Genomic DNA, 14,598 nt, shown 5'->3' with positions numbered 1-14,598 from the left:
GATGTTCAAGGTTGTTGAGGTTGAATCGAGGTCAAACCATGATGACATTATAATTAATTTAATAATTATTTAAAATATAAATAAATATATTAAATTAATAAAAGTAGAAAAATGAACTTAAATAGTCAAAATAAATATAAAGATATATTTTTCAAATGTCTTTTTTATATCATAACTTTCATAAGGCACAATAAGAAATATTAAGGGGCCGTTTGGTAATGTTGTTCTAGTAACATTGTTTATATTTTTTGAAAATATGCGTGGGTGAAAAAGTGTGTAAAAATATGTGTAATATTATTTAAAAATTAAAAGCATGTGTTTAAACACATGTATCAAACAGGCCTTAAATCTTAAGCAAACCTAAGTTATTTTTTTGTTAAAGTTCAATATTTTACTCTTCTAATCTTTTTATGACATCTTATGTCTAAATTATCTTAAGTCATGCTCAAGCCCATTTGACTGCCCAGTAAATTGTTTTATTCTAAAGCCCGTCTGAATATTAAACCATTTATGAAAATTTTAAAAATAAAAAATAAACACAAATGCTAGAAGAGTGGCCGTACAAAGCATTGAAAAATTGATTAAACCCAATAAAATTTTTTCAAAAAAAAGAGTGGTTGACAGCATGAATTTAGTGGTGGGACTCTAATTCTATAGGCTCATTGATGGAGAAGTAAAGTGTTGCATGACCCCAATAGCTTTCTTTAATTCGCTTATCCAGTCTTTCTTGTTAGATTTATTTTTTAGCTTTAGTTTTGATCGCATATTAAATTATTAATTTTTAATGAATTATGGCCTTTAGTCTATTTCCTATTTAGGTTTGAGGTTTCATGCAAAAATGTTAGCTAATTTCACCATGAGTTTATTGATGACTTTGTTTCTCAACTGAATATTGAGTTTTGTCCAAACTTGTAAATTTTTTCTTATATTCACTCGACTGAACATTAGTGCATTTTACCAAAATTTGTAAATTTGTCGAGTGAAGTTCAGTGAACAACAAACTTTTGTCTTCATCCTCAATTACAAATAAAAGTTCTTAAACAAATACTTGCAACAAAACTTTTCATTACAAGGAAATTTCCATCTTGGAATTTAGTCTTCACAAAAGTCCAAACATGATAGTCCAAGTTTAATTATCATGTTCTGCTTTGCATCAATAATTAAGATAAGAAGAAGTTTCGTAATTGGACCACCTACTAGTCCACTTGTTGAATAATTGTCATGTTCACAGCTTTGCTTAAATAATAATATATTTCTACCTAATACTCCACTCCTACATTTTATACTCTCCACAATTTTTTTTCTATTATCTGTTTTCCTCTTCAACCGATTCTCTCTCTCTCTTCATCTCATCGACATTGACAAAGTGATCTGCATCCTTAAGGTCCTTTCTCTTCTCTTATTCAAAACTCTGTTTGAATTCTCTGTTTTTCTTTTTAATTAAATTTATATTTGATTTGTGTTCAATTTTTGTTTGACTGATGGGAAAACAGTGGAAAAGGGAGAAAAGTAAAATTTATTTATGGGTTTTTTGTGCTTTCCTGTTTTATATCTAAAATTTTCCTCTTGTAGTAGTTGTGAGATTGCTATATAAAAAAAATTTCACTAAAATAAAATAGTGTTTGTGTAGCAGTAGCTTCTTTCTTTATTTCAGTGCGGTAATCATAATTTTTAGGATGCAGGTTTTTCTTTTTAAAGACTCACTAAAATTCCAAACTTATAAAAATTATAATTGATAAAGAGGCATAGTTGCTAGTTTGAATTGGTAAAAACATTGTATAATTTATGTCAAAACGCGGCTTTCTATGAATGTTCTTTTTTCTCAGATCTTATTTTTAGTGGTTTTTTCTAGAAGATGTCAGGAAAAGAGAGATGACCACTTGCATACCTACTTTGTTTCGCCGAAAGAATAAAATTTTCTTGGGTCTTTGTTATTTCCTAAATATTGTTTTAACAAATAAATTGGATAATAGCCAATCTTACTTTTGAGTTTTTAGAAATAAAAAAATTTGTTGACTTGAACCATATGGTTATATATACATACATACATATATATATATATATATATATATATATAATAATTACAGTTAGGATGTTTATTCATATTAATGGACCAATGATCTGGTCGGTTTGGTTTCTTTTTTCTTTTTTTTTTCCCATAAAAAAACTATGTTTGTAGTAAGAGATAATATCATCCATTAATGGTAAATCTCTAGTGATTATTATTACTTTTTTACCACTATAATGTAACAAACAACACAATAAAAACGAGTCCATACTTATTCTCCTCTTATACCAAATATTAAATGACAAACGTTTTTCTCTTAATATTTTTATTATTATGTTTCATCTAATTGTTGGCATGTTAGGGAATCATTGTAAAATGGATCAAATTACTATTATCTCCATTCAATGGTGCTGGTCCTATTAAAAAATCCTACTTTTTAAGGGAACAACATTTAATGCTATGTATTTTTTGTTTTTACAAAGAATAATGCATTGTCTTTAATTATAAAGGTAAAATAAAGGGAAAGTTGAGAAATTTATTTATTGACTTTAAAATAGAGGACAACCTTAAGGGACTACTGGAGGGCCAAGAATTTGGAATAGATGAAGTATTCTTTTTGGAAAAACTAAAAGGATGCGTCATTTTAGTTGTGATTGACCAATGGTGTGAGGATACAATGAGGGCATGCAACATGCATTGACATAGGGAAGGGTTTATCCTATATATAAAGATCAAGAGGTTTGATACTTGGAAAAAATTTATTAAAAGCACAACGTTATTTTGTAGTGATCAATACAATTATATAATTTTAAGTTTGCAAGGTGGATTCTTGGATGGAAAGGGCACTTGCATGCCTACTTTGTTTAAAAAAGAAAAAAGAGTTGTTGACTTAACTGAAAACAAAGGACGTATTCCCCCACATCAAATCGTTCTCTTCTTCTAATTTTTTTTTCCTTTAATTTCTCTCTCAAACTTAATTGAATGTACTTTTTTTCTTAATCTTTATTGTAGTTCAAGATTTGCCAATATATTTCTAATGGCTGCCATTAGCACTCAATCTGCCTCATCTTCGTCATCAATTTCTTCTTCAACACCACAATGGAAATATGATGTCTTTCTCAGCTTTAGAGGTGAGGACACACGCAATAGATTTACTGACCATCTATATGTTGCCTTAAAACAAAAGGGCATTCTCACCTTTAGAGACGAGGAAAAACTTGAGACAGGAAAATCTATTTCATCAGAGCTTTTGAAAGCAATAGAAAAATCAAGGTTTGCAATTGTCATTCTTTCAAGAAACTATGCATCTTCTACATGGTGTTTGGACGAACTTGTAAAGATCATTGAGTGCATGAAAGAGATGAAAATGATGGTTCTACCAATTTTTTATGATGCGGATCCATCTACTATACGAAAACAAAAGGGTACTTTTGCCCAAGCCTTTGCTAAACATGAAGAAAATTTCAAGGACTGCATAGACAAGGTGCAAGCATGGAGAACTGCTTTGAGAGAAGTAGCCAGTCTCAAAGGATGGCATGTACAAGATAGGTAATCCAATTTGTCATTTCTTTCTTCCAAATATTCACATAACACCCACCTCATATATAGCATTATTTTGAGCTTGATGTAGACCTAAATACAGGTCTGTAGTTCTTTCAAGTTTTGTCTTGAGCCAATCAATTTTCAATTAGCACAATAGAAAATTGGATTTCCTACCTTTTATTAATGTGTTTATTGTGGTTTATACTAACTACATATTTTTTTTCTTCATTGCAGGCCTGAGTCACAAATTATCCAGAACATTGTGGGAGAATTGTGGCATAAATTAAGTTATGCATTCTCAAAATATACCGAAAACCTAGTAGGAATAATTTCTCGAGCGGAGAAATTGGAGTCATGTTTGGATTTAGGGTCAAACAATGTTCGCATGGTAGGGATTTGGGGGATGGGAGGAATAGGTAAAACAACTCTTGCTAGAGTTGTGTTTCATATGGTTTCAAATAAGTTTGAAGATAAGTTTGATGGCTGTTGTTTTCTTGCTAATGTTAGGGGAGTTTGTGAAAAAGATGGTTTAGTTCAATTACAAAAACAACTCATTCGTCAAATTTTGAATGAAAATATGGGTATAGAAGATGTTAATGAAGGAGTTTTTGTGATCAAGAACAGGTTACGTCATAAAAAAATTCTTCTTGTTCTTGATGATGTAGATCAATCAGACCAATTAAACAAGTTAGCAGGGGATCATATTTGGTTTGGTTTAGGTAGTAGAGTTATCATAACAACAAGAGATAAGCATTTGCTACAGACCCTTGGAGTAGACGAAATATATGAGGCTAATGGATTGACTCATGGTGAATCTCTTCATCTTTTAAGTTTGAAAGCATTTAAAAAAGATCATCCACCTGAAGATTATCTAGAGTTATCCAGAGATTTTGTATATTATGCTAATGACCTTCCTTTAGCTATTGAGATTTTGGGTTCTTTTTTGTTTGGTAGAAGTATCCATCAATGGAAAAGTACATTAAATAGGCTAAAACAGTATCCTGAAAAAGAGATTCTCCAAGTACTTAGAATAAGTTTTGAAGGATTACATGAAACAGAGAAGGAAATATTCCTAAATATTGCTTGTTTCTTTAATCATGGGGAGAAAAAAGATGTTGTAGAAATACTAAATTATCTTGACCTTTTTCCAGATGTTGGATTGGGGGTTCTTTTTGATAAATCTCTTGTTAAATTCCGGGGTCGTACCTTGTGGATGCATGATTTGCTTCAAGAAATGGGCAAGAACATAGTTTATGAAGAGTGTCCTAAAGAGCCGGGAAAACGTGGCAAATTGTGGCTGTTTAAGGACATTAACGATGTACTGTCAGAAAATACAGTAAGTAGTTATTTAGAAAACTAGATCATGTATCCTATTATATTATTCGAGATGAAAACTTTGATACAATACTTTAGGTTCAATATATTAGTTTCCCAAATGAAATTCACTCGCTTGCTTGGATTGACCAATAAAATACAATGTTATCATTTTCAAGGATAATTAAATTAAATTAAATTCAACTATGAGTTTGAATTTTATTGGGAAACCTAATGAACTGTACCTAAGGTATTATATTTGTATTTGAGCTTTAAAAGAGTAAATTTAGAGTAGCTTTAGTAATCTTACATTTTGCAATTCACTAATCTATTCTCTTCATGATTACTAGGGAACAAAAGCCATTCAAGGCATAGTCTTAAAGTTGCATAAACAAAAAGTGGTATATTGGAATCCTGAATCATTTTTAAAGGTTCATGATCTTAAATTGCTCATAATTGATAACGTTCACCTTTTGCGTGAGCCCAAATATCTTCCTAAAGCCTTGAGATTTCTTGACTGGAGTGAATACCCTTCAAAATATTTTCCACCAAGTTCCCAACAAAAGGTAATTTAGGTACCTTATGCAACTTTAATTTTAAGTTTTCATTAAAACGTATGATTTTGTTGAAGCTAATTTTTTTATTTTCCTTTTTGGCTTTTTACAGTCTTTTGATAGTTTGAAGTTCATCAGTTTGAAGAAATCACTAAAATTGATTGAAACTCCTGATTTCAACAAAATCCCAAATCTTGAGAAGTTAGTTCTTAAAGGTTGTATAAATTTACGTTCCTTGCACCCATCAATTGGAGTTCATCAAAAACTCACTTTTCTTAACCTAAAAGGTTGCAAAAACCTCAAAAGTCTTCCAAGCAAGTTTGCAATGGAGTGTCTTGAGATCCTTATTTTTTCTGGTTGCTCAAATTTAAAAAGAATTCCAGAGTTTGGAGAAAATATGAAAAGTGTATCAGAGCTTTACTTGGATGGCACTGCAATTACAAAATTACCCACATCAATTGAAAATTTGACTGGGCTTGTTTCATTGAATGCAAAAGATTGCAAAAATCTTATGTCTCTTCCTAGTACATTGTTTAATATGAAGTGGCTTAAAAATCTCAATTTTTTTGGATGCTCAAAATTTGAAAATTTGGTGATTGAGAAAAGGGTAGAGGAGGTTGATGTGAGTGGAACTACCACAGGACTTATGGCTTATTCCAATGCTCTTTTTAAAACTCTTAAAAGACTAGCTTTCGGTGGATTTAATCAAAGAAGTCCCAATCGCATGGGCTTGTTATCGACTCCTTTATCGAGTTTGTGTTCTTTGACCAATTTAAATCTAGGTTATTGCAATCTCAATGCAATCCCCAATGAAATTTGTTGCTTATTCTCTTTAAGATCTTTATGTTTAAGTGGAAATAATTTTAGTTGCCTTCCAGAAAACATCGCTCAACTATCTATTTTGAAAGCCTTGGTGGTGGAGAATTGCACAAGTCTTCGATCATGGCCAAAGCTTCCATTAAATATTGAATCTATTTGGGGAGACGGTTGTACCTCACTGGAAACGCTACCAGATCTATTTCCACCAAACGCTACCAGAACCCTCTGCCTTCGAAATTGCAGTAAATTGGTTGAGAATCAAGGTTTCATTGACAGTGGATTGCTGTTTTTTGCAATGATAATAAGTAACCTTCGGAACCCTCTCTCTGGTATGTATCCCTTCGACAGATGTGATATTTTTATCCCTGGAAGTGAAATTCCAAAGTGGTTTACGCATCAAAGTATTGGGGATGAGGTTAGTATTCAAGAACCTAATTCTCTTTTGTGTAATGAGTGTTTGGGGATTGCTGTTTGCGTTGTATTTTGTTCTCATTCACATCACCAAATCATCAAAAATCGTTCACTTGCCTGTTGGTTGATAGTCAACGGAAAAAAAAAGGATTCAGCACCAGGTGTGCCCGGCATTGTTCCTTTATCAGATCACACTTGGCTACTTTTTGTTGTTCCTCAATTCTACGACAACGAAGACATGAAATCATTGTGCGAATGCGATGCAAATGGATTCAGTCAGATTGGAATTAAAATTGCATCCTGGTATCCATGGGGTGTGCCAAAGGAGCAAGAGGTCCCAGCAATGGTAAAGAAGTGCGGGTTGCGAATGGTATATAAGAAAGACATTGACGATCTTAATTTCAACAATTCGATGGCGGCGGGGGCAGCAGCGGAAGGCTACAAAGGCAAGCAAACTCTTGATGACTATGATGGGGCTGGAAGCTCTAATTACGAACTGTGAAAGAGTCAAAAAATTTATGGCTCAGGGTAACTCTAACTGTGAGGAGTCAAGTGAGGACAAGGAATGTGCTGAAGAGCTAGGTGATTGAAGGTTAATCAACTTTTTTCTCTGTAAGTCACTGTCTTTCTTCTTTTTCATGTGTACAAATATTAATGGATTGCCCACCATATATTTGATTAGAGTTGTGAATGAGACTCCTAGCAATTTGACTTGAACAAACAAAGAAATGTAACAAAAAGCTTCTTGTTGTACTGGTTTATTGTTGTTTTCTTCCGTTTAAAACTATACTTCTCACTCCCTCAAATTTTCATTAAGCATAGAAACTCCACAAAGTGAAACACACACACACATTGAATCAGAGCTTGGAATCAGTAGCAAAATGTGTGGAGAGGAGAGAGAAGCCACGAGTGCAGAGAGGAGAGAGAGGCAAAGAAATTTGAGAGTGAGGTCTTGCAGAGTTTCCTTTCCTTTGCTTGAAAAAATGCCCTCAGTGATACTAACCCAAGTGTTCTATCAAGCGGGTGGTGGCATCTCTGAATTCTTGTCCCCATTCTTGACTTGGGCCCATAGTTTGGGTGGTAGGATCGAAATCTTAGCTTTGTGGATATAATGTCCAGAATTTGGACTTTTCACTATGCTGTTTCCAATCCTGTACCCTATGCATATTGTGCATCTGATGCTTCACCAAATGTCTTCCCTTCTACATTGACACATGGTCCGCACCAGAATTCCACATGTTTTGGAAAAGCTCAGTCTAACCTTTGGTGGGGCTGCCTTTCTGTCTCTTCTTTTCTACTGTGTTAGTGTCTTTGAGTTTGATAAAGCTCAATCCCAAATCTAAGGATTCTAGTACTTTGATCTGTAGAGTATGCAAACTCTGAATCCTCCCCGCCTTCCTCATTGCCTTCCCTGTCCTCATTATAGCAATCCACAACCGCAGCCTCATTTTGTTTGCATGACAAGTTTTTCAAAATGAATAAAGTAGAATTCCATGAATTTGTGATTGTGATTGAGGAAAAAATTCGTAAAGTTAATAATGTCACTAACTGTCATCAACAAATGGTGAAGATGCAAGAGACACTTACCATGAATTAATAATTGCGATTGAAGAAGAAGTTCAAAAAGGTAGCAATGTCACTAATGGAAATCAACAAATACTGTGAATAATAGATAGTATTGAACACTTATTGTTCCAAACTGGCCTTAGCCATGTGCTTCCATTGTTTTCCAATGTTAGGAAAATGTCTTACACCCCATCATCACATGTGACGCTTGTGCAAAGGCATGGGTGAGATCTTAATAATATTTGAATCTCACTTAAAAGTGACATATCTTTTAGTAAATTAGATTTTTTTGTTCTTTTCTTTATTTGGATTCCACCTAATTTCTTTTTTCCTACATTCAGGAATTTAATAAAATATATGTAATGTTGATTTTGAATGGAAAGGCTGGTATCAACCTATCACTTGCATTGCCCCGTTGATCTGTAATATTAACAGTTTAAACTCATTTTATACGTAATATTGCATGTTAATTATGGAAATTTTTACCATATATGACTTTTGTGCATTGGGCTCTTGATATTCTTGAAATTTTCCTGACTTATTTCAAATCATTACCAAGGCAAACCATCCATACTTAGTTCACATGTTTGTCTTTTTAGTAATTAGACTCATGCAGGCAAACAACTGTGTAGACAAGGTTGAAAATTGGAGAAGGTAGTTTGTTTAGATTTGTAAACCCTGCACTACTTGTTATCATTGTTGGTGCATTATGTCTAAAATTTATGGTTTGTCACATTTTCATTGTTGTTCTGTCATTTTAGCTTGACGAAATCCATTTCATAGTGAATGAATTGATAATACACCTTCATAGACATCCAAATATATATATATATAGGGTTTTTTTTTTTTATTGTATGTCCCCAAAGGCAAAGGGATGTCAAATGAAATTGCTTAGCTTCTGTACATGTTGTGGCAAATCAAAGATACTTTCAGGTGGAATTCTGAACTAGTTTGAAAACTCTATAGCCAAAATGGTTATGAGAGAATTTCACAAATTCTTGTTTGTGTTACTGACAAACTCGTAAGGTCTCATTCCAAATCTAGGGCTTATTTGGTTAAAAAAGGATAATGGTTATTGCATACTAGAAATTGTCGAAACCAAGCTGGAAGGCCCTTTATTAATCTTTACTGGCACAACCATAAGTGAAGGCCCTGAGCTTTGGAACCAATTATGTAGGTTACAATTACCTTCTAAAATGATTGTCATAATTTGGAGATTTTTTTTGAATTTTTTCTTGCGATGGTAGAATTGAGAGAAATGAGAAGGCATCTGAGGACTTGGTCCTTTGAGTCAAAGATACTGAAAGAATTTTTTTTCTTTTTCTTTTATCTACAGAAATCTGGTTTGGTTTGATTTGATTTGTACATTAGATCTAATTTCATTCAGCCTTAACTTGATTCAGGCATGGATGAAGAGCTGGACGAAGGGAGGGAGTTTTGGGGATCTTAAAGCACTTCTCATTGTCCTTTTTCTCTATTTTATGGTATATTTGGACTTGCAGGAACAAGGAAAACCGTGAAGAAAGAGCCTTTCTCTGCCATTAATGTGGTCTTGTATTGTAAAAGTTTGATTTCAATGTGCAGGGTAACTTAAAGTTCAAAAAACAAAGAAAAGCCTTGATAGTAGCAGGATAAGCAAGTGTAGACCTCTAGAGAGACGGAAATGCAGGGGATCTAAGCTTCTTTTGAAAAAATAGAGAAGGTGCATGTCCATGGCTGGTTGTTTCAGCTGAGCTTTTTCTTCCTTTTTAATCTTTTTGTGGATATTCACAAATTAAACATGACACTGCCTCTAGTAGCTATTGCCATCGATTTTCAAGATTAAATTCCATTAACAGTATGTGCATGCATGCAAGCCAATACATATTATACATGAACAGAAGCTTAATGTAGATATTGAAGCTCCTAAGTCCTAACACCAAGAAAAGTGACCTTGTACCTTTTCATAGCATTGTAAAATGAATGCTATTTACATATAAATTGATAAGCAAAAGAATCTATTATTGATCTAGAAGCTCTAGGAAAGCCTCCTTGACATACCATACATTCTCTAACTTCAAACTATTTGGATGGTCGAAATGACAGCCTCTTCTTAATAAAATGTGTATGTCTTTGTAGTTAATAAATCAATTTCAAAAAAATAATGAAGGAAAAATAAAAAATGGGGATCATGAGAATGACACATATCAACTAAACGACAAAAATATATATTCCAGCTTTTAGGATGTTCCCTATTGGCTATTACATAGCATCTTCTAGTTTCTCCAGCTTTTTCTTCATAGCATATTCAAGCTTTGAGATTTCTCTTTGTTAGTATTATGAGAATTTACAAATAGGTGGCAGAGTTGGTCAATTGAGAGGCTGTGGTGAAGGACATTCAACAGTTTACAAATGTTTGTGTTTGACAGGTGGATGGATTCCCTGCAGAGTCTTGATCCCTAGCGACCCTTGCCCCTAAATTCTTTATGAACATTAGCTTGGATAACATGCAGCAAACTTTGAATCTTATACTCTTTTCTGCTTGTGCTGTTTTGGTTCCTTCGTTTCAAAATGTACGAAAAAAGAATGGCAAGACAAAGAACTTTGTGGTGTTTTGAATGCAGTAGAAATCATGTGCTGGAAAGCAAGTAAACATTGAAACTGGAAGCTTTTACTGCCAAAGGTATATAGATTTATTGTTCTATCCCATGTTCTTTTCTTACGTTCAGAACTAGTCTTCTGGGTTGTCCTTATTTAAAAGTCCATAAGTACAAGCTCATTAGTACAGGCATGACACATTGACAGGTAGTTCAAACTGAATAAACTAGAATTCTAATTCTTATATATTTCCTTCTTGTCCTTTCCATATAATATGGTTTGCTTTATGTTAAAGTATGCAAAGGGGTTTTGTTTGTTTGGAACCGTTAACAGGCTTTTTTTTTTTTTGGTTTGATCTGTCCATTAGAACTGATTTCATTCAGCCTACTAAATTCAGGCATGGATCAAGAGCTGGCTGATCAGGGGAAATTTAAAGAACTTAAAGTTCTTCTAGGTATCGTTTGTCTTTATTTTATGGTCTATTTGGTCTTGTAGGAACAAGGCAAGGAAGATCCTTTCCCTGCCACAAATGTGATCATGCATAGTAAAAATTTGATTTCTATGTGCAAGGTAGCTAACAGTTAAGAACTAAAGGATAGCATCCACAGTGGTAAAATAAGCAAAGTCCAGACCTTTATAGAATCTTCCAACTGGCAACCAATACTGCTTGAGGAGAGCTGCAAGGGTAGAAGAACAAAATGGAGGGGATTCATTCAGTTTTGATTGTAAACATAAAAATGGGTCCATTTCTGGTTGTTTGAGCTGGACTAGGGAGGCTGGAATAGAAGAAACACAGAGATGACAGATTGAGCTGATGAAGGACATTCAGATTTTAGGAACCAGTTGATAGATGTTTTGGGTTCGGAGAGGAGTTCAGACGTCTTCTGACAGAGCCTCAATCTCCAGCAACCATTGCTCCTAACTTTATGAACTTTAGCTTCGATAACACGGTTGTTGAATAGAATAGTACAATAGTTGTTTATGATTCTGCTTTCTTTAAACGGCACTGTTTTTACTAATTAAATGCCATGACAGTAGAGTGATGCCCTTTCATTAATTTGATAGTTTTCGCTTGATAGCTGTTGGTCCTTTCCAGTTGTCAATGCCTCATTGGCTCCACGTTATTTGTAAATTTTGTTATAGCCACAATGGCTAGTTTGTTAGTTAATTAGTCTGGTAGATCAGTTTGGGCAGTTTTCGGGAAGGTAATTTCTGGCTAATCATGTAGCCTCTATTTTGTACATAATTGCATATATAAACAAGTAAAGTTTGGGTCGAGTGCCTGGAGTGCACCGGATCTATTGCAATGACAACACGTGGTCAAAACTGGAACACATGTTACCATCACCATAGATTCAGTGCACTGGTTGTAAACAGATCTCTAGTTCTAATTATCATTGAGTGAATTTCATTTTTCCTCAATCAATTTTCTGTTGCTTTCTCTCTTTCTGTTTGACCTCTTTTTCAATTTACTTTGTTACCGTGAAATTCAATGAGAGTTTCTGTGCAAATTGTTGCAGATCTAAGTGATCATGATAGATTTTGTTGGAAGTATCCTCTCATTTGGAAACTTTTTAAGTGTCAATTTTTTCTTTTTTCTTTTTTGTGGAAAATAATTAGTAATGCTTTTTACGTGTGATGTGTGGTGAATATGAGGAAACTAATAATGCTTTTATGTGTCATATTTGTTTTTCTCTTGTCAAATTGTATGAGCAATTTGGTTTGATTCTTAGCAACCCCAATCAAAGAGGGTGTGATTAGAATGATGGTTGAATGTTCTGTCTGAAAATAAATCTCATAATGCAGTTATTGTGGCTGTGGTAGTGGATATTTTATGATTTATATGGTTTTTAGGAGCAAGGTTGATTTTGAAGGCTGTATGTTCAAGTTCAAACTAAATTCATTGTAGAATTTAGCTGAAAGTGAATGTTTAACTGCATGGAAGTATTAGAAGATGGCAGCCAAGAGAAATGGATTCACAGTGTCATTTTGCTGATGGGGAATAAAAACTTGTTGCAAAAGCTCCTCAAAGATGATTGCATATATTGGAGACTGGAACCTGTTTTTGAAGGAGGAATTTTGGTAACGTACTTAAATACGTAAATATAGGATACTGGAATGGATAGTTAAATTAGTTTCAAATGCTGCTTCAGATTAAGCTAATGTAGCCTGGTTGGGGCGTAGGTTGTAATGTTTATGTAATTGTCAGACTTTGTGTAATGTTTATGTTGTTGCCTTACTCCTCAATAACCCGACATGTCCGAGATTTTCTATCCACTTTCCTTCTAAGTTTTCAAGACAGCTTAGTCATATCAGATTATCAAAAATTTTGGTGCAAATTAGTTTACATGGAGCACAACCATATCAATTCAGATGTCCGAACCATGTTACCATTAGAACCTCGGGCCTAGTGAAAAGATACACATGGGCTCAAGAGCATGCTAGACTCTTCTTATCTTGTAAAGATGGATGAGAGCTATGGGCATATATGGTTAGAAAAAGAGAATTCACTTGTCCAGTTGGTCTGGCAAGCAATCCCATATGCACGCAGGGAGTTGCTGGCGCTAGAAAACATAAATTCTTGCCAAAATAGAAGGGACTCTATAGATTGCTTAAGAAATTTGAATTCTTAAACAATTAAAATGAAACTTCCATCTTGGAATTGGTCAACATAAAAATTAGAATTGATAATCAAGTCTTTATTAATTTGTGACTAGATGGGGTGGTTTTGTTGTTGGAGGACTTTAATGTCCTTGGCAGTATTGGGTGGGTTATAAAGGACTGGTATTAGTTGGGCCGAGTGTGCCTTTGGGTCTCAAACATTTTGTTTCCCACTGGTAGAGGGAGTAGGGACCGAGGGAGCCAGCAATGACCCTGACTTTTCAAAGTATATTTTGCAAATAAATTTTTTTTTTACCTCCCTTTACATTTATATATATACGCGCGCGCGCACACAAAAACCATTTGATTTATTAATGGCTCTTTTTTTTCTTTTTAATATCTACAAACACCATTTTATTATTTTAGGACACAAGTGATGATGAACTACAATATAATGGAAAATTGATATTTTATGCTTACTAGACGTAATAAATTTTAATAGCAATTTTTGACGTGATTAAGGCACACAAAATATAACATTAGATAATTATTTTACAAAATAATTCAGATTCTACGAAATGGAACATAAATGTATCTCTTCAAAGTGTCTTTGTCTTAATGTTGTTTCTTCGTTTTTTGGTTATTAGAAATAAATTGAAGAGATGGAAAGATTTCTTAAAGGGCATAGATTGCTTTTTAATTTTTTTCCCTTTTTTTTCTTAGTGTCTTTGAATACAGGAGATGATAAAATTTCTTAAAGCACATAGATTCCTTCTTTTTCTTCTTTTCTCATTTTTTATTTTTTATTTCTTAATTTTCTCAACAACAATAATAATGGTCTTATTATAATTTTATGATAGAGAATCATGATGGTGAAAGTAATCCGCTTTCCTTTTCAATCTTTGTTAGGGTGCTTTTTTTTATACCTAATTTTATTTAAGTACTACCTATTTATTTTCAAACACCACTAACAAGTTATTGAGCTTTTTCAAATATTTTTTGCCCTATTATTATGTTGACCACAAATATTTCATATCTTATTATCTAAATTGGGTCATGATATAAACTATTACAAAAAAAAAAAAAAAAAACTAATATCTTATCTAATTTTATTATTATTATTTTTACTAAGCCTAAAACTGGCCCTACAAGCCCAATGCACACATGCCATCTTTTTTTTTAAAACCCAAGGCTACTAATGCTTGA

The 14,598-nt window shown here is 33.4% G+C and overlaps 1 pseudogene; it reads left to right on the top strand.

Moving 5' to 3' along the window:
- Positions 1–1,246: 1,246 nt before the first annotated feature.
- On the top strand, positions 1,247–12,232 carry LOC142617485 (TMV resistance protein N-like; annotated as a pseudogene).
- Positions 12,233–14,598: the final 2,366 nt, after the last annotated feature.

This window comes from Castanea sativa, chromosome 11, assembly GCF_040712315.1.
Source record: "Castanea sativa cultivar Marrone di Chiusa Pesio chromosome 11, ASM4071231v1".
Taxonomy (NCBI): domain Eukaryota; kingdom Viridiplantae; phylum Streptophyta; class Magnoliopsida; order Fagales; family Fagaceae; genus Castanea; species Castanea sativa.
This window is presented reverse-complemented; position numbering and strand designations above follow the sequence as displayed.